The sequence below is a fragment of the Erinaceus europaeus genome, chromosome 21, assembly GCF_950295315.1.
Source record: "Erinaceus europaeus chromosome 21, mEriEur2.1, whole genome shotgun sequence".
In the NCBI taxonomy this organism is placed as follows: domain Eukaryota; kingdom Metazoa; phylum Chordata; class Mammalia; order Eulipotyphla; family Erinaceidae; genus Erinaceus; species Erinaceus europaeus.
The window spans coordinates 45,738,592-45,757,394 of record NC_080182.1 but is presented as its reverse complement, the minus strand read 5'-3'; the positions used below and the strand labels follow the sequence as shown (position 1 = coordinate 45,757,394).

Sequence of the window (18,803 nt, the reverse complement as noted above, 5' to 3'; positions counted from 1 at the left end):
CCCTTGTTTTATTGTTGTAGTTATTATTGTTATTGATGTCATCGTTGTTGGATAGGACAGAGAGAAATGGAAAGTGAAGGGGAAGACAGAGAGGGGGAGAGAAAGACACCTGCAGACCTGCTTAACTGCCTGCGAAGCGACTCCCCTGCGGGTGGGGGCCTGGGGGCTCGAACCGGGATCTTCATGCCGGTCCTTGCGCTTTGCGCCACGTGCACTTAACCTGCTGTGTTACCGCCTGACTCCCAGCGAAAGATTTCTGTACCCAGACTAGGGAGAGAATTCAGAGGCCCTAACCTCCTTTACACTATTTATTACTGTACTGGAAAAGGTCTGAAGCTGGAATTCGCTGCAGTGCTGGCTGCAGATAGTGAAGCACCAACTATTTCCTTATCTTCCCACTAGAATCAGGATTCTGGAGTGAAGTTCTGTATTTATCCTTTTAAATAAAAAATTCTTAATTATTTTATTTATTTTTGGATGGAGATAAGGAGAGACACTAGGAGCACTGCTTCACCACTTATGAAGCTTTCCCCCTGTAGGTGGGGACCAGAGGCTTGAACCTGGGTCCTTTGTACTCTGTACTGTGTGCGCTCAGCCAGCTGTGCCGCCACTCTGTGAGACTTCTTTAAAACCAGCATTATTGCCAAGATCACTGAGCAGCTTAATAGATGTCTTCCTCTTGTTTACCTGCCCAGCTTCTGAGTCCAACTGTTGTCCCTCCCAGACAGGGATGCGGCCTCAGAAGGGACGGGACACGCAGGTGCGGGGGACATAAACCACACCCAAGTTTTACTCAAGCCCCACACGTGACAGCTTAGAAAACAGTAGTTCAGATTTCTCCTCCTTCCAAGCCCAGTCAGAGGGGCAGCAGGGGAACACAGGCTGGTCCACTGGGCAGAGAGGGGCCCTGGTGGGCAGGGAGGGGCCAACTGGGCAGCAGGGAAGGGCAGCTGGCAGGGAGACGGGGGCCCAGTGGGCAGGAAGGGGGCATCAGGGAAGGGGCTCAGTGGGCAGTGAGGGTCTGGTGGGCAGGGAAGGAGGCCTGGTAGGCACAGAAGGAGCCCAGTGGGCAGCGAGGGTAATTCACTGGGCAGGGAGGGGGGCTCAGTGGGCAGGGAAGGGGCTCAGTGGTTAGGAAGGTCGGCCCATTGGGCAGGAAGGGTGACTTGCTGGGCATGGAGGGGGCAGGTGGGCAGGTTGGTCAAGCAGGCTCAGGAGTTGGGGGCAGGGTAACTGTAGTGGTTGCACTCAGCCTCTCCCAGGGTCACGGTCAGCGCCAGGCTTGGCTATCGATCCAGCTGCTCCTCCACACAGCTCTGGGGAGGACGTAGCTTGAAGAAGTCAGAAAGGTAGCGGACCTGGGGGGGAGACAGGGTGTACTGGGGGGCATGGCCAGCTGAGGGGGCTGTGGTGGGGGGTTAGCTGACAGGGGAGGAAGGGACCTGTGAGGCAGGGCCAGCTGAGGGTGTATGGGGTTTCCTAGGGCACAGGGCAGCTGAGGGGGGTCCTGTGGTGGCAGGGCCAGCTAAAGGATGGGGGTTTGGGGGTCTGTTGACGTGGGTTCCCGCACTCACCGTGAGACCAGCCACCAGTGCCCCCTGCAGGAGGCCAGCGAGGCCATCACTCCAGTGGTGCTTGTGGTCAGTCACATGGATGTAGCCCACATAGAGAGCGAAGGCCACTCGGAAGAACTGAGCTGTGGGGCGAAGGAGCCGGGCCCACTGCCCACACAGGCGCGCGTGCACGTACAGCTGGGGGCCGGAGTCCTAGATTTTAGTACAGTCGCCTGCTTCTGAATTGTTTGTGGCTAAGACTGTCAGTCTGGCTATACCCCCTACTCATCCACAAAGCGGTGGGAATGGGGGTTGGGGGGGGTCACATCCCAGTTAAGTACAGATAGTACAAAGTGAAAGGTCCCATGCAGGGATCCTGGTTCAGGATCAGCCTACTGCGTGCACCCCTCACTTGCTCAGCACTACCTGCACCCCAGGACCTGCAATCCACTGCCTGCACCCCAGGACCTGAGACGCACTGCCTGCTCCCTAGGACCTGAGACCCACTGCCTGCTCCCCAGGACCTGAGACACACTGCCTGCTCCCCAGGACCTGAACCCCACTGCATGCTCCCCAGAGCCTGAGCCCCCACTGCCTGCTCCCCAGGACCTGAGCCCCCACTGCCTGCTCCCCAGCACCTTAATCCCCACTGCCTGCTCCCCAGGACCTGAACCCCACTGCCTGCTCCCCAGAGCCTGAGCCCCCACTGCCTGCTCCCCAGGACCTGAGCCCCAACTGCCTGCTCCTCAGGACCTGAACACCACTGCCTGCTCCCCAGAGCCTGAGCCCCAACTGCCTGCTCCCCAGCACCTGAACACCACTGCCTGCTCCTCAGGACCTAAGCCCCACTGCCTGCACCCCAGGACCTGAACCCCCACTGCCTGCTCCCCAGGACCTGAGCCCCCATTGCCTGCTCCCCAGAGCCTGAGCCCCAACTGCCTGCTCCCCAGCACCTGAACACCACTGCCTGCTCCTCAGGACCTGAACCCCCACTGCCTGCTCCCCAGCACCTGAACCCCCACTGCCTGCTCCCCAGGACCTGAGCCCCACTGCCTGCACCCCAGGACCTGAACCCCCACTGCCTGCTCCCCAGGACCTGAGCCCCCACTGCCTGCTCCCCAGGACCTGAGCCCCTACTGCCTGCTCCCCAGCACCTGAACACCACTGCCTGTACCCCAGGACCTGAACTCCCACTGCCTGCTCCCCAGGACCTGAATCCCCACTGCCTGCTCCCCAGGACCTGAGCCCCACTGCCTGCTCCCCAGAGCCTGAGCCCCCACTGCCTGCTCCCCAGGACCTGAGCCCCTACTGCCTGCTCCCCAGCACCTGAACACCACTGCCTGTACCCCAGGACCTGAACCCCCACTGCCTACTCCCCAGAGCCTGAGCCCCCACGGCCTGCTCCCCAGGACCTGAGCCCCACTGCCTGCTCCCCAGAGCCTGAGCCCCCACGGCCTGCTCCCCAGGACCTGAACCCCACTGCCTGCACCACAGGACCTGAGCCCCCACTGCCTGCTCCCTAGGACCTGAACCCGCACTGCCTGCTCCCCAGAGCCTGAGCCCCAACTGCCTGCTCCCCAGCACCTGAACACCACTGCCTGCTCCTCAGGACCTGAGCCCCACTGCCTGCACCCCAGGACCTGAACCCCCACTGCCTGCTCCCCAGGACCTGAGCCCCCACTGCCTGCTCCCCAGGACCTGAGCCCCTACTGCCTGCTCCCCAGGACTGGAGCCCTCACTGCCTGTACCCCAGGACCTGAACTCCCACTGCCTACTCCCCAGAGCCTGAGCCCCCACGGCCTGCTCCCCAGGACCTGAGCCCCACTGCCTGCTCCCCAGGACCTGAACCCCCACTGCCTGCTCCCCAGGACCTGAGCCCCCACTGCCTGCTCCCCAGGACCTGAGCCCCCACTGCCTGCTCCCCCTGTGCCTGCTCCCCAAGACCTGAACCCCACTGCCTCCACCCCGTGTCTGCTCCCCAGGACCTGAACCCCACTGCCTGCTCCCCCTGTGCCTGCTCTCTAGGACCTGAGCCCCACTGCCTGCTCCCCCTGTGCCTGCTCCCCAGGACCTCAGCCCCACTGCCTGTACCCCGTGCCTGCTCCCCAGGACCTGAGCCCCCACTGCCTGCACCCCGTGTCTGCTCCCCAGCATCTGAGCTCCCACTACCTACATATCAAACACTATCCCCCACTGCCTGACTTCTAGTCAACATGGCACCCCACTGTCATGTGGAGAAGCTGCAACCCCAGCTGCCCACAGGCACCTGCAGCACAGACTCACCGCCAGGAACACCATGCAGTACATGCTGAAGGAAGAATGGCCCGAGCAGAAGGACAACCTGGGGGACAGAGAACTTTGACCCCTGAACCTACCAAGCTCCAGGGTCAGCCGGCCTGTCTCACTGGGTGAAGTAGTAGTGGGCACAGACTCTCAGAGGGACAAACAAATGACAAAGGGGTGGCGGAGGGGACAATGGGATGACGGGGACAGAGAGATGACAGAACTGACAGAAGGGGACACAGAGCTGAAAGAGGACTCAGCAATGACAGGGGCACAGAGGTAATACAGGGGGACAGAGGAGGACAGAGGGATGACAGAAAAGTGCCATGGGGACACAGAGATGACAGAAGTGAGAGAGGAAGACACAGAGCTGAAAGAGGAGGACTCAGAATGACAGGGAGACACAGAGGTAGTAAAGGGAGAGAGGTGACAGAGGGGCAGAGAGGTGACAGAGAAGTGACAGAGGGGACAAAGGTGATAGGAAGAGAGACGATGGGGGAAAGAGAACTGATCAGGGGAAAAGAAAACTGGGGGCAAGTTGGGGAGAGAAGGGGACAGAGCCAGGGGGAGAGCTGGGGGGCAGAGCTGGGGAAGATAGCTGGAGGGACAGCGACAGAGCTGGGGGACACAGCCCAACAGAGCTGCAAGGGGACAGAGGTGGGGGGCAGAGTGACAGAGCTGGGGAGACAGAGCGACAGAGCTGCGGGGGACAGAGCGACAGAGCTGGGGAGACAGAGCGACAGAGCTGGGGAGACGGAGCAACAGAGCTGGGGGGACAGAGCGACAGAGCTGGGGGGACAGAGCGACAGAGCTGGGAGGGACAGATTGACAGAGTTGGGGGGACAGAGCTGGGGGGACAGACAGGGGGAGCTGGAGGAGCAGAGCTGAGGGGGATTTTGGGGGACAGAAGCTCTGGAGTCCCAGGGCAGGTGAAGGAGTCTGGAGGGTAGCCAGGGAGGTGGGGTTTCCCCAGGTGCCCACCTGGCCTCCGTGACATTGGCAGCGCTGCCCTGACACAGCCCATCCGCCAGCAGGTAGCCCGAGCAGTTGAAGTGGCCCCAGTCAGGGTCGCACACAGCCAGGAAGTTGGGACGCTGGTGGCCCACCCTGTACTTGGCCAGATCGGTGAGTGACTGGCTGACCGCTGCCCCAAACAAGAAGGTGCCCAGCACCTTGTCGAGTTCAGCCAGGTAGTTGTTGAAGGAGGAGCATGAGTAGAGGCATGAAGTGTAGACCAGGTAGGCCTCCCCAGTAGAGACCTGCAGACAGGTGGGCTGGGGGTGTCTCCCAGGAAGGGGGGTGTCCTCCCAGGAAAGGGGGCCAGGTGTCTCCCACAAAGGAGGTGCATCTCCCAGGAAAGGGGAGGTGGCCCAGAATGGGAGGGAGTCTCCAGGAAAGGGATGGAGTTATCCTCCCAGGATGGAGGGCATATCCTAGGCAGGGGGGGGGGGGGCAAGACCCTGGTCCCTCACCAGCAGAACAGTGGCTGTGATGGAGACCCCCCCGCCAGCAGCCCATGGGTGACAGTGTCTGGCCGGTAGGGGTAGCGAATGGAGTCATCACTGCAGAAGAAGCCACGTTTGTAAGGAGTGTTCACCAGGGTCAGCACCCCAAAGGGCAGTGAGGCTGGAGGGATAGCAACTTGTCCATGGGGCCCAAACCCCACCACACAGCACTAACTGCCTTTGCTTCCAGCAGATCTAGGGAGCCAAGCCACCTTCCTTCACCACCTTTGCCCAGGGTTGTGGCCCTCAGGCCATGGGGGGCAGAGCAGGGGTTGAGGAGTCCCCCAGGACGGGTCCCATGTGGCTGGGGAATTGGGGAAGCGGTGGTGAGGATGAAGCAGTGACGCTCCCCTTCTGCTTGTTCACTCTCCCACCTGAAATAAGTAACTCTCTATCTTTTCATAAGAAACAGAAAAAGCAAGGGCCTGAGCGATGGCAAACCTGGTTGAACACACATGTCACCATGCACAAGGACCGGAGGAGTTCAAACCCCCATCCTCATCTGCACTGGGGAAGTTTCACAAGTGGTAGAACAGGACTACAGGTGTTTTTCTGTCTTCTCCCTCTGTATTTCCCCCACCCTCTCAATTTCTCTCTGTTGTATCAAATGAAAGAAAATATTAAAATAACAACATAAAGACTACATATAACTGGGCTGGGGAGACAACTTAATGGTCCTACAAATGACCCTCATGCCTGAGGCTCTGAGGTCCCAGGTTCAATCCCCAGCACCACCATCAGCCAGAGCTGAGCAGGGGTCTAGTGTCCTGTGTGCATGGGGGGGGTGCATTTAAAATATTAAAAGTGGGAGTCGGGCAGTAGCACAGCAGGTTAAGTGCACGTGGCGCAAAGTGCAAGGACTGGCATAAGGATCCCGGTTCGAGCCCCCGGCTCCCCACCTGCAGCGGAGTTGCTTCACAGGCGGTGAAGCAGGTCTTCAGGTGTCTTTCTCTCCCCGTCTTCCCCTCCTCTCTCCATTTTTCTCTGTCCTATCCAACAACAATAACTACAACAACAAAACAACAAGGGTGACAAAAGGGAATAAATAGATATTTTAAAAATAAAATAAAATATTAAAGAGAAGAAATGGGGGATAGGGAGCAAGACACCAGCAGTCCTATTTCTCGGACCAGAATCCTCGTGCCTGTGACACCTGTGTTCTAACAGGTGTGCCCAGCCCCAGTGAGTCTCTCTACGCATTTTATCTTTATTTATGTATTATTGCAGAGACAGAGAAATTGAGAAGGGAAGAGCGAAATAGAGAGGGAGAGAGACAGAAACACCTGCAGCCCTGCTTCACTGCTCCTGAAGCTTTCTCCCTGCAGGTGGGGACCAGGGGCCTGAACCTGGGTCCTTGCCACTATAGTATGTGCGTTTAACCAGGTGTGCCACCTCCTGGGCCTTTTTTTTTTTTTTAACCAGAGCACTGTTCTGCTCTGAATCTAGGACCTTGGCGCCTGAGGCAGGAGAGTCTCTTACAGAGCCATTGTACTACCTACCCCCATACTCTAAAAAGTCCTTTTAAATGAGGGTCTGCGCTGGAGGGCATCTCCCCAGAGTGGCCGGGTGGGGGGAACACACATGCCAGTGCAGGCTCAAGCTCCACTCTGTCCCCCAGGAGGAATCAGGGTGCTGCCCAGAACCCCCTATGGCCCAGGCCCTGGGGCCACTACCCAGCACCCAGGGTCACCTGGCCAGGCAACCACAAAGATCTGGGGGGGACTGCTGCCTGCACCCCATCCAAAGGGCCACCCAGCCCACCCCAGGGGAGCAGCGCAGGCCCCTCCAGGTCAGTGTCCACTCAGAGGCGGCTCCCTGCAGCTCTGGGAGGGACAAAACCCACCCGACAGGTTCCATGCCCCACAGCTGGAGTGGGGGCAGGGTTCCTCCGCCAACAGAAGCCCAGGCTGGAGGGGTCCAGCTGGGGCAGCACCCTGGGGCCCAGGGGCCTTGCCGCCCGCCCCTCGCACCAAGCCAGGGGCTCCCTTCCCGCCCCTCCTGCAGGGCACCCCTTTCTCCACCCTGGGCTTCCCTGTTCCCCACGCCAAGGACAGGCAAAGTCCGGGGCGCTGTAGCCCCTCCTCCCCACAGCGCTGGGCGCGCCCCTCTTACCAACCAGACCAGCAGGCACAGCATGTCGAGCAGCACGAAGACCCACCTGCGCTCCGTGCCACCCCTGCGCCCCGTTCCGGCCTCCCTGTAACATGGTGGCCAGAGGGCGGACTCTGCCCCGCTCCACCCCTGGAGGCAGGCGAGCCAGGGGCATGTCTGGCTGAAGGGTCTGGTGCACACTGGGGGTGCCCCCGACAGCCGGGAGTGGAGGGGCCTGACCCCAGCTGGCGACAGCTGGCCCTGGCCCGCAGCAGCCTGGCACCCTCTGGGTGGGCTGGGCCGAACACAGTGGACAACGAGAGGCGAGAGGCTCAGGGAAGGTGAGGGAACCCAGGACGGCTCCCCCTTCCAGGCCCCAGAAGCCAGGAGCCGGGCAGCGTCCTCCGCCCAGACCTGCGCTGTCCCTGGGCATCTCACGGTCACCTGCACCTGCCCAGGGGTATCTGCCAGCTGGGGGGGGGGGTCCAGCAATCTGCCCCCCATGAGGGCAGAATGGCAGGAGGGAGGGCAGCCAAGTCCCATAGAAGCCTGCACACCTCAGTGGGATGTCTCCTGGGTCAAGTCGGGTCCACCAGCACCTGCATGCTGAGGAAGACGGGTGCTGCACCCATGGTACTGAAGGAGCCGGGAGGGACTGCCTGGGGCAGGGGATGAAGGCCCAGGGGAGTGTCAACATCAGGGGAATTGGGTCAGGTGGGGATTGGGGTCAGGGCTCCTGAGTGGGAGGGAGGAAAACCCCCAGCACCTGGCCCACGAAACCCACCGACAAACCTGGAGCTGGCCACCACCCACATGCAGCTGCCAGCGTCCAACCAGCTTTAATAAATAAGAGCGGGGGTTCAAGGCGGCAGCTCTTCAGTGTGGTCCTCTCCTGGGACAAGGCGGGCACTGCCACCCCCAGGACCCCACTCCAGTTTGTAAACAGAAACATACAATGGGCCAGGTCCAAACACGTCCTGGGGAGCTGCGACAGATGCGGGTCCGGAACCATGAGGCTGGCTAAAGTGCGGCTTTTCCTGAAGGTCTGCGGCCATGGAGGTATGTGGCTGTACCTGGCCTGGCACAGAGGCACCGTCGCATGGGGGGGCAGCTCCACCCTCCCCCTCCCATGGTGGGCAGCTTCGGAACTCTGCCCCTGCCAAGGGCCTCTGGTTCCAGTCTCAGGCTAGGGCCATGGCGCTCCCTGCCCACTCAGGGATCAAGCAAGGTGAGTAGAGGGGAGGCTGCCGACCAGGCCATGCCCCACGGGGATCGGGGATCATGGCCCAGGGTGTGGCTGGACAAAGGGCAAGGTGCCTGGGAGGTTCAGAGCAGGAAGATGCCCAACAGCCCACCGCCCTCGACCTCCACCGTGCCCACTGACCTCAGGCAGGGGCGGACACCAAGCATGCGGGGACAGACGTCATGCACTCTGTGGAGGACTTCAGGTATGAGGCAGAGGACATCAGACACACGGCGGAGGACTTCAGGCATGTGGTGGGGGGTGGGGGCTCTGTGGGGAAGCAGGCCGAGCTCAGGCCGCCATGACATCCAAGGTGGTGGGGCACGGTTGGTCGGCAGGGCACTTCCTCCCCTCCAGTGGTGGGCAGTTTTGGAACTCTGCCCCCGCCAAGTGCCGCGGGTTTGAGTCTCAGGCTGGGGCCATGCTGTGCCCTGCCTGCTGAGGGCTCACAGCAAGGTGAGTGGAGGGGAGGCCGCCAGCCAGACCATGCCCCACGGGGACCAGGGACCATGGCCCAGGGTGTGGGTGGACAATGGGGCAAGTGGCATAGGGAGTCTCAGAGCTGGAAGCCACCCACCAACCAACTGCTGGAGCCCTCTGCCATGCCTGCAGACCTCAAACGGGAGAACAACAAGCAATTGGGGACACACAAAAGACCCACTGCGGAGGACAGTGGCTCTGTGTGGAAGCAGGCCGGGCTCAGGCAGCAAGGCAGCTGAGGCTGCGGGGCAGAGGCAGGGTCACTTGCGGGGCCTGTCCTCCCTTCCCAAGGTGGGCAGCTTCGGAACTCCGCCCCCGCCCTGGGCCTCGGGTTCAAATCTCAGGCTGGAGCCATGCTGCTCCCTGCCCGCTCAGGGATCAAGCCAGGTGAGTAGAGGGGAGGCCGCTGACCAGGCCATGGCCCACGGGGACCAGGGACCATGGCCAAGGGCACGGGTGGACGATGGGGCGAGGTGCCTAGGGAGGTTCAGAGCAAGAAGCCACCCACCAGCCCACTGCCTACACCCTCTGCTGTGGCCGCCAACCTCTGCCAGGGGTAGACACCAAGCATGTGGGGACAGATGTTACTTACTCTGTGGAGGACTTTAGGCATGTGGCAGAGGATATCAGACACACTGTGGAGGACTTCAGGCATGTGGTGGAGGGCAGTGGCTCTGTGGGGAAGCAGGTCGGGCTCAGGACACCATGGCATCCGAGGCGGAGGGTCAGGGTTGGTCGGCAGGCCAAGTCTCCCCTCCCGCAGTGGGCAGTTTGAGAACTCTGCCCCCGCCAAGGGCCTCGGGTTCCAGTCTCAGGCTGGGGCCATTCCACATCCTGCCTGCTCAGGGCTCACAGCAAGGTGAGTGGAGTGGAAGTCGTCAACCAGGCCATGCTCCACAAGGTGAGGACCTGGGACCATGGCCAGGGGCACAGGTGGACATGGGCGCGAGGTGCCTAAGGAGGCTTGGAGCTGGAAGCCTCCCAACAACCCACTGCCTGTGCCCTCCACTGTGCTCGCTGACCTCAGGCAGGGGAGGATGCCAAGCAAATGGGGACAGTCTTCAGGCACACTGCAGAGGATATCAGGCACGTATTGGCAGACGGTGGCTCTGTGGGGAAGCAGGCCAGGCTCAGGCAGCAAGGCAGCCAAGGCTGTGGGGCAGAGGCAGGGTCACTTGAGGGGGCCATCTTCACTCCCGCGGTGGGCAGTTTCGGAACTCTGCCCCCGCCAAGGGCCTTGGGTTCCAGTCTCAGGCTGGGGTCATGCCTCGCCCTGCCTGCTCAGGGATAAAGTGAGGTGAGTAGAGGGGAGGCCGCTGACCAGGCCATGCCCCACGGGGACTGGGGACCATGGCCCAGGGTGCGGGTGGACGACAAGCAATCAGGGACACATGTAAGGCCCGCTGCGGAGGACAGCGGTTCTGTGTGGAAGCAGGCCTGGGTCAGCCTGCAAGGCAGCCAAGGTTGCAGGACAGAGGCAGGGTAACTTGGTGGTGCCAGTCCTGCCCTCCCGCGGTGGGCAGCTTTGAAACTCTGCTCCCGCCCCGGCCTCGGGTTCCATTCTCAGGCTGGGGCCACACTGTGCACTGCCCGCTCAGGGCTCAAGAAACATGAGTGGAGGGGAGGCCGCTGACAGGGCCATGCTCCGTGGAGACTGGACACCAAGGCTGGGAGCACGGGTGGACACTGAATTGAGGCACCAAGGGCGGCTCAGAGCAAGAAGCCGCCCACCAGCCCTCTGCCTGTGACCTCCGCAGTGTCCGCAGACCTCAGGCAGGGGAGGACACCAAGCAAGCGGGGACAGACTTCAGGCATGCTGCAGAGGATGTCAGGTACATAGTGGAAGAGGGTGGCTCTGTGGGGAAGCAGGCCGGGCTCAGGCAGCAAGCAGCTGAGGCTACGGGGCAGAGGCAAGGTGGCTGGGGGGGGGCCGTCCTCCCCTCCCTGAGAGTTTCGGAACTCTGCCCCCGCCAAGGCCCTCGGGTTTGAGTCTCAGGCTGGAGCCATGCTACTCCCTGCCCACTCAGGGCTCATAGCAAGGTGAGTGGAGGGGAGGCGGATGACCGGGCCATGTCCCTGAGGACCGGGGACCATGGCCGGGGGCACGGATGGACACTGAGTTGCGGCTCCAAGGGCGGCTCGGAGCAGGAAGCTGCCCACCAGCCCTCTGCCTGCGATCTCCGCTGTGCCTGCCAACCTCAGGCAGGGGAGGATGACAAGCAATTTGGGACACACATAAGGCCGCTGCGGAGGATGGTGGCTCTGTGTGGAAGCAGGCTGGGGTCAGGCTGCAAGGCAGCCTAGGCTGTGGGGCAGAGACAGGGTCACTTGGCGGGGCCGTGCTCCCCTCCCGGTGGGCTGCTTAGGAACTCCACCCCTGCCCCTGGCCTTGGGTTCCATTCTCAGGCTGGGGCCATGCTGTGCACTGCCTGATCAGGGCTCAAGCGAGGTGATTGGAGGAATCCGCTGCCCGGCCATAACCCACGGGGACCGGAGACCATGGCCCAGGGTGACGGTGGACAATGGGGCGAGGCTCCTAGGGAGGCTCGGAGTATGAAGCTGCCCACCAGCCCACCGCCCGCACCCTCCACCGTGCCGGCCAACCTCAGGCAGGGGCGGACACCGCCCTAGGCATCGTGCCCCCGGGTCCACCCGCGCCCCAGGCCCTGGTCCCTGGTCTCCACAGGGCACGGCCTGGTCGGTGGCCTCCCCCCCACTCACATTACTGTGAGCACTGAAATTGCAGGGTGCATCAAGGCCCCAGCCGGAGACTCGAACCCGTGGTCTGGGGAAGGGGCAGAGTTCTGAAACCACCTGCAGCAGAAGGGGAGGACAGCCTGCAGGGAACAACCCCTCCCCGCCGCCTGAGGCTGCCTTATGGCCTGAGCCTGGCTTGTTTACTCACAGAGCCCAGGCTCCAAGCTGCTGCTTGTGCTTACCTTCAGGACCCCAGCCACCACCTCCACAGCAGCCTCCACCTCCGCTGTGTTTGCAGCCTGTTTCCTCCAGCTTCTTGCCACAACCGCCAACACCAGCTGCTGCCTCAGCCAAAGCACACCTCCAGAGCTGCCGCCTGAGTCCAAGGACTACTGCCCACAGCCTCTGCATGATGGCGTCCGAGCCATATGCTTGATTTCCGCTCTTGCGTGCGGTGTGATGTCCACTGCCATATGCTTGACATCGCCCACCCATCACATGGTGCAAAGCACAAAGACCGATGAGTGTAAGGATCCTGCTTCCAGCCCCTGGTTCCCCACCTGCAGGGGGATCGCTTCCCAGGCAGTGAAGCAGGTTTGCAGGTGTCTTTCCCTCTCTGTCTTTGCCTCCTCGCTCCATTTCTCTCTGTATATACAACAAAAACGACATCAATAACCACAACAATGTTAAACAACATGGGCATCAAGTGGGAAAATAAATAAAATTAAAAGCAAATTGAAAAAAAAAGAATTTAAGAAAACCATGAAAAACATAAAGGAACATAAATGTTGGTTCTTTGAAAGAGGGAACAAAATCAACAAACCTTTAGCCAGACTCACAAAACAAAAAAGGAAAAGACCCAAATAAATTGGATCATAAATGAAAGAAGAGCTATCACAACAGACACCACAGAAATTCAACATATCATGTGAAGCTTCTATATAAAACTATATGCCACCAAGCTAGAGAACCTTGAATACTTTTAAAAGTCTTCCAGAAGACTGAAGACACTGGAATACTCCCTTCCATCTTCTAGGAAGCCAACATCACTCTGATACCAGAGGCAGACAGGGACGTAACCAAAAAAGAAAACCACATACCAATGTCTCTGATGAACATAGATGCTAAAATATTGAATAAAATTCCAGCCAAATGGATACAGCAGTATATTCATGACCAAGTGGGGTCTATCCCAGGCATGCAAGGTTGGTTGAATATATGTAAATAATCAATTAACGTGATCCACCACATCAATAAAAGCAAGAACAAAAACCACATGGTCGTATCCATAGATGCAGAGAAAGCCTCTGAGAAAATACAACATCCCCTTATGATCAAAACACTATACAAATAGGAATAGATGGAAAATTACTCAAGATAATGGAATCTATATACAACAACCTACAGCCAACATCATACTCAAACCTACAGCAAACATCTTACTCAGCATCATCATAGTGAAAACCTGGAAGCATTTCCCCTCAGATGCAGTACTAGGAAGGGATGTCCACTATCACCATGACTATTCAACATAGTGTTGGGAGTTCTTGCCATAGCAATCAGCCAGGAGCAAGGAATTCAAGGGATACAGATTGGAAAAGAAGCAGTCAAACTCTCCCTACTTGCAGAAGACATGATAGTATACAAAGAAAAACCTAAGGAATCCAGCAAGAAGCTTTTGCAAATCATCAGGCAATACAGTAAGGTGTCATGCTACAAAATTCACATTCAAAGGTCAGTGGCATCACTCTATGCAAACATTAAGTTAGAAGAAGTTGAAATTCAGAAGTCAATTCCTTTTACTATAGCAACATAAACAATAAACTATCTAGGAGTAAACTTAACCAAAGAAGTGCAAGACTTGTATACTGAAAATGAGGAGGCACTACTCAGGGAAATTGAAAAAGACACAAAGGAGTGGAAAGATATTTCATGTTCATGGGTTGGAAGAATTAACATCATCAACATGAATATACCCAGATGCATCTACAAATGTAATGCTATACCCATCGAGATCCCAATCACACTTTTTAGGGGAATAGAACAAATGCTACAAATATTTATCTCAATCCGGAAAAGACCTAGAATTGCCAAAAATATCTTGAGAAAAAAAAAAAAAAACAGAACCAGAGGCATCACACTCCCAGATCTCCAGTTGTATTACAGGGCCATTGTCATCAAAACTTCTTGGTACTGGACCATGAGTAGACACACTGACTAGTGGAATAGAATTGAGAGCCCAGAAGTAAGCACCCACACCTATGGACACCTAATCTTTTTTTTTTTTTTTTTTTCCTCCAGGGTTATTGCTGGGCTCGGTGCCTGCACCATGAATCCACCGCTCCTGGAGGCCATTTTTCCCCCTTTTTGTTGCCCTTGTTGTTGCAGCCTCGTTGCGGTTATTATTGCCATTGTTGACGTTGCTTTGTTGTTGGATAGGACAGAGAGAAATGGAGAGAGGAGGGGAAGCCAGAGAGAAAGGGGAGAGAAAGATAGACACCTGCAGACCTGCTTCACCGCCCGTGAAGCGACTCCCCTGCAGGTGGGGAGCCGGGGGCTCGAACCGGGATCCTTACGCCGGTCCCTGCGCTTTGCGCCACGTGCGCTTAACCCACTGCGCCACCGCGACTCCCCTCCTAATCTTTGACAAATGTGCCCAGTCTATTATATGGGGAAAGTAGAGTCTCTTCAATAAATGGCGTTGGAAAAAATGGGTTGAAACCATGCAGAAGAATGAGACTAAACCACTATATTTCACCAAATACAAAAGTAAATTCCAAGTGGACCAAGGATTGGATGTTAGACCAGAAACTATCAAATACTTAGAGGAAAATACTCACAGAACTCTCCTCTATGTAAATTTTAAAGACATTTTCAGGGAGTCAGGCTGTAGCGCAGCGGGTTAAGCACAGGTGGCGCAAAGCACAAGGACCGGCATAAGGATCCCGGTTCGAGCCCGGCTCCCCACCTTCAGGGGAGTCGCTTCACAGGCGGTGAAGCAGGTTTGCAGGTGTCTATCTTTCTCTCCTCCTCTCTGTCTTCCCCTCTTCTCTCCATTTCTCTCTGTCCTATCCAACAATGATAACAGCAATAATAACTACAACAATAAAACAGCAAGGGCAACAAAGGGGAATAAATACATAAAAATAAATACTAAAAAAAAAAGACATCTTCAATGAAACAAATCTAATTACAAAGAAGACTAAAGCATGTATAAACCTATGGGACTACATCAAATTAAAAAGCTTCTGCACAGCAAAAGAAACCACTACCCAAACCAAGAGACCCCTCACAGAATGGGAGAAGATCTTTACATGCCATACATCAGATAAGAGTTTAATAACTAACATATATAAAGAGCTTGCCAGACTCAATAACAAGACAACAAATAACCCCATCCAAAAATGGGGGGAGGACTTGGACAGAATATTCACCACAGAAGAGATCCAAAAGGCCGAGAAACATGAAAAAATGCTCCAAGTCTCTGACTGTCAGAGACATGCAATGAGACATGCAAGACAACAATGAGCTATCACTTCACTCCTGTGAGAATGTCATACATCAGAAAAGGTAACAGCAGCAAATACTGGAGAGGTTGTGGGGTCAAAGGAACCCTCCTGCACTGCTGGTGGGAATGTCAATTGGTCCCACCTCTGTGGAGAACAGCCTGGAGAAATCTCAGAAGGCTAGAAATGGACCTAGCCTATGATCATGCAATTCCTCTCCTGGGGATAGATAGATCCGAAGGAACCCAACACACCCATCCAAAAAGATCTGTGTACACATACGTTCTTAGCAGCACAATTTGTAATAGCCAAAACCTGGAAGCAACCCAGGTGTCCAACAACAAATGAGTGGCTGAGCAAGTTGTGCAATAAACACACAATGGAATACTACTCAGCTACTAAAAATGGTGACTTCACTGTTTTCAGCTGATCTTGGATGGACCTTGACAAATTCATGTTAGTGAAATCAGTCAGAAACTGAAGGATGAATATGGGATGATCTCACTCTCAGGCAGAAGTTGAAAAACAAGATCAGAAGAGAAAACACAAGTAGAACCTGAACTGGAATTGGTATGTTGCACCAAAGTAAAAGACTCTGGGGGTTGGTGGGCAGGGAGGGGGTTGGGGGGGAGAATACAGGTCCAAAAAGGATGACAGAGGACCTAGTGGGGGTTGTATTGTTATATGAAAAACTGATCAATGTTATACATGTGCAAATTATTGTATTTACTGTTAACGTACAACATTAATTCTCCAAAAAGGAAAAATTTTTTAAAAAGAAAGAAACCACAGAAGGCTGGGGAAACAGGGTAACTTTTACGCAAAAGATTTTCAAACCTGAGGTTCTGAGGTCCCAGCTTCTGTTCCTGGTACTACCACCAGGCAGAGCTGAGCAGGGCTCAAGCATTCCTCTGCCTCTGTATCTCTCTCTCATGAAATAAAGTAAATAGGGAACGAGTGGTGGTGCATGGGGTTAAGCACACATAGTAGGAAGCACAAGGGCCCGTGCAAGGATCCCTGTTTTGAGACCCTGCCTCAAAAAATGGGAATTGATGGGAAATTCCTCAAGATAGTGGAATCCATAGATAGCAAACCTAGGGCAAACAAGGAAACAAAAAACAAGGGCAACAAAAGGGGAAAATAAGTACATAAAAAAAAACAGAGGTAGACCCTATGGGTGAAATTTTAGCATCTTCCCCAACTACCATATATGATTCTAATGTGACATCAGTGTGCACTCAAACTAAGGTGTTTGTTTCTGGAATTAGTACTGATGTTATCAGACTTTTTCAGCTTCTTGATTTCTTAGTGTTTTTAGTATTTTATTTTCTTTATTTTAAATTTTCATTTTATTTTCTGTTATCTGGGTCTCTGAGCCAAAGCACTTTGGGGTGGTGGGGGGTGAGGGGTACAGGGGTGAGGGCACACAGCCCTGGAGGCCGCCACGTCCCATTTCTTTGCTTTTTCCTTCACCCTCCCCTAATTCCTGGCCTTGGCTCACTGCAGCCTTGACCTCAAGGAGGAGTAGTAGCAGCAGCAGCAGCGGGTCCCAGACAGAGTCCTGACTTGCACCTGCCATGAGCCCATGCCCTGAGGAGCTGGCAGAGGTCTCAGGAGTAACCAGGATTTACTGTGATCAGATGGGGTGGAGCAGAGTCCCAGCCTGCATGGGACTCCTGCCTGCACTGGACTCCAGTCCTGCAGGTGACAACTAGTCATCCAGGTCCTGCAGATGACTCCCCCTCTCTGCAGGTGGCCTCCTGTCTCTCCTGTGACTCCCAGTCCTGCACTGGACCTCAGCTGCTCAACTGCCTCCTGCTCAGCAGGCCACTAGCCTCCCAGCACTGGGCTTCCTGTCCAGAACCTGGTCCCTGCCTCTCCCTACATGCACCCTGATCCCTGTCTCCCACCCCCAGGGAGACCCTCTGTCCCTGGCCCAAGGACACACACCCCCTTGGACACAGGTCCATGCAGGGCAGAGCACTGCCCCCTCACCCAGCACCAGCACGCTCAGGGACTACACCACACCACCCTCCTCCTACCTTCACCCATGGTTCAGACAGAAGCTTTGGCTCCAGCTCTGACCCAGGCAGCTGGGAGCTGGTCTGCCTGCCCTCACAGGGTCTGCAGCTCTCAGGCCACCACTCAGAGGAGGAAGAAGAGCAGGCTGGAGTCAGCAGACCAGCACCTTCCTGCACTGCACACAGGAGCCTGGGAGAAGTTTAGAAAGGGCAGGGAAGTGAGGGGGTCCACACACATAGGGGGCATGGCCTGCGATCCCTTCACCTGACACCACTGTGGCAGAGCCTAGACCTCTAACAGATTCCACTCCCTGCAGCCACTGGTCATCTCCATGAGAAGCAAAAAAATAGGGTTTACACTTAATGGTATTTACATACTTGCCCCATAATTGGGAGGTACTCTCTTCCCTGATCCAGCTACCTAGTCCATTTTCCAAGCATGACACCATTTCCCCAGACAGTTCTAAGGGTCCATATGCATGTTAGCTATCAGGCTCATGCAAAAAAGAAGAAGAAGAAGAAGAAGAAGAAGAAGGAGAAGGAGAAGGAGAAGGAGAAGGAGAAGGAGAAGGAGAAGGAGAAGGAGAAGGAGAAGAAGACATCCAGAAATCAATCCCATTCACTGTTGCAACAAACTCAATAAAATACCTAGGAGTGAAGCTGACCAAAGAAGTGAAAGCCTTTTATACTGAAAACTATGAGTCTCTATTCGAAAAAAAAAAAAAACTGAACCACGAAATGGAAAGACACCCCGTGCTCATGGGTAGGAAGAATAAATATCATCAAAATGAATATTCCCCCATGAGCCAGATACAAATTTAATGCAATACCTATCAAAGTTCCACTAGCTTCTTCAAGAGAATAGAACAAACACTACAATCATTTATCTGGAACCAGAAAAAACCTAGAAATGCCACAACCATCCTGAGGAAACAAAACAGAAATGGAGGCATCGCCCTGCCAGATCTCATCATTATCATCATCATCATCATCACCATCAAAACAGGCTGTTACTGGAACAAAACTAGGCACACAGTCTAGCAGAACAGAATTGAAAGCCCAGCACTAAACCCCCACACCTATGAACATCTCATCTTTGAGAAGGGGGCCCAAAGTATTACATGGAAGAAGGATGCTCTCTCAATAAATGGTGCTGGGGAAACTGGGCAGAAGTATGGAACTAAACCACTTTATCTCAACAAAAACACAAAATGAACTCCAAATGGATCAAGGACCTGGATGTTCAAACAGAAACTGTCAATCAAATACCTAGAGAAGACATTGGTGGAACACTTTCCCACCTAAACCTCAAGGGCATCTCTGATGAAACAAACCCAACTGCAAGGAAGACGAAAGTAGAAACCAACCAGTGGGACTACATCCAATTGAAAGGCTTCTGCACAGCCCAAGAAACTATCACACAA

The 18,803-nt window shown here is 55.7% G+C and overlaps 1 protein-coding gene and 1 pseudogene across 1 annotated transcript in view; both read right to left on the bottom strand.

Annotated features, from left to right (window-relative positions):
• LOC132535326 (zinc finger protein 431-like) overlaps positions 1-18,803 on the bottom strand; it is an 827,521-nt gene that overhangs the window by 134,929 nt on the left and 673,789 nt on the right. The gene's annotated exons all lie outside the window — the stretch shown is intronic.
• Positions 182-8,487, bottom strand: LOC132535244 (phospholipid phosphatase 2-like; annotated as a pseudogene).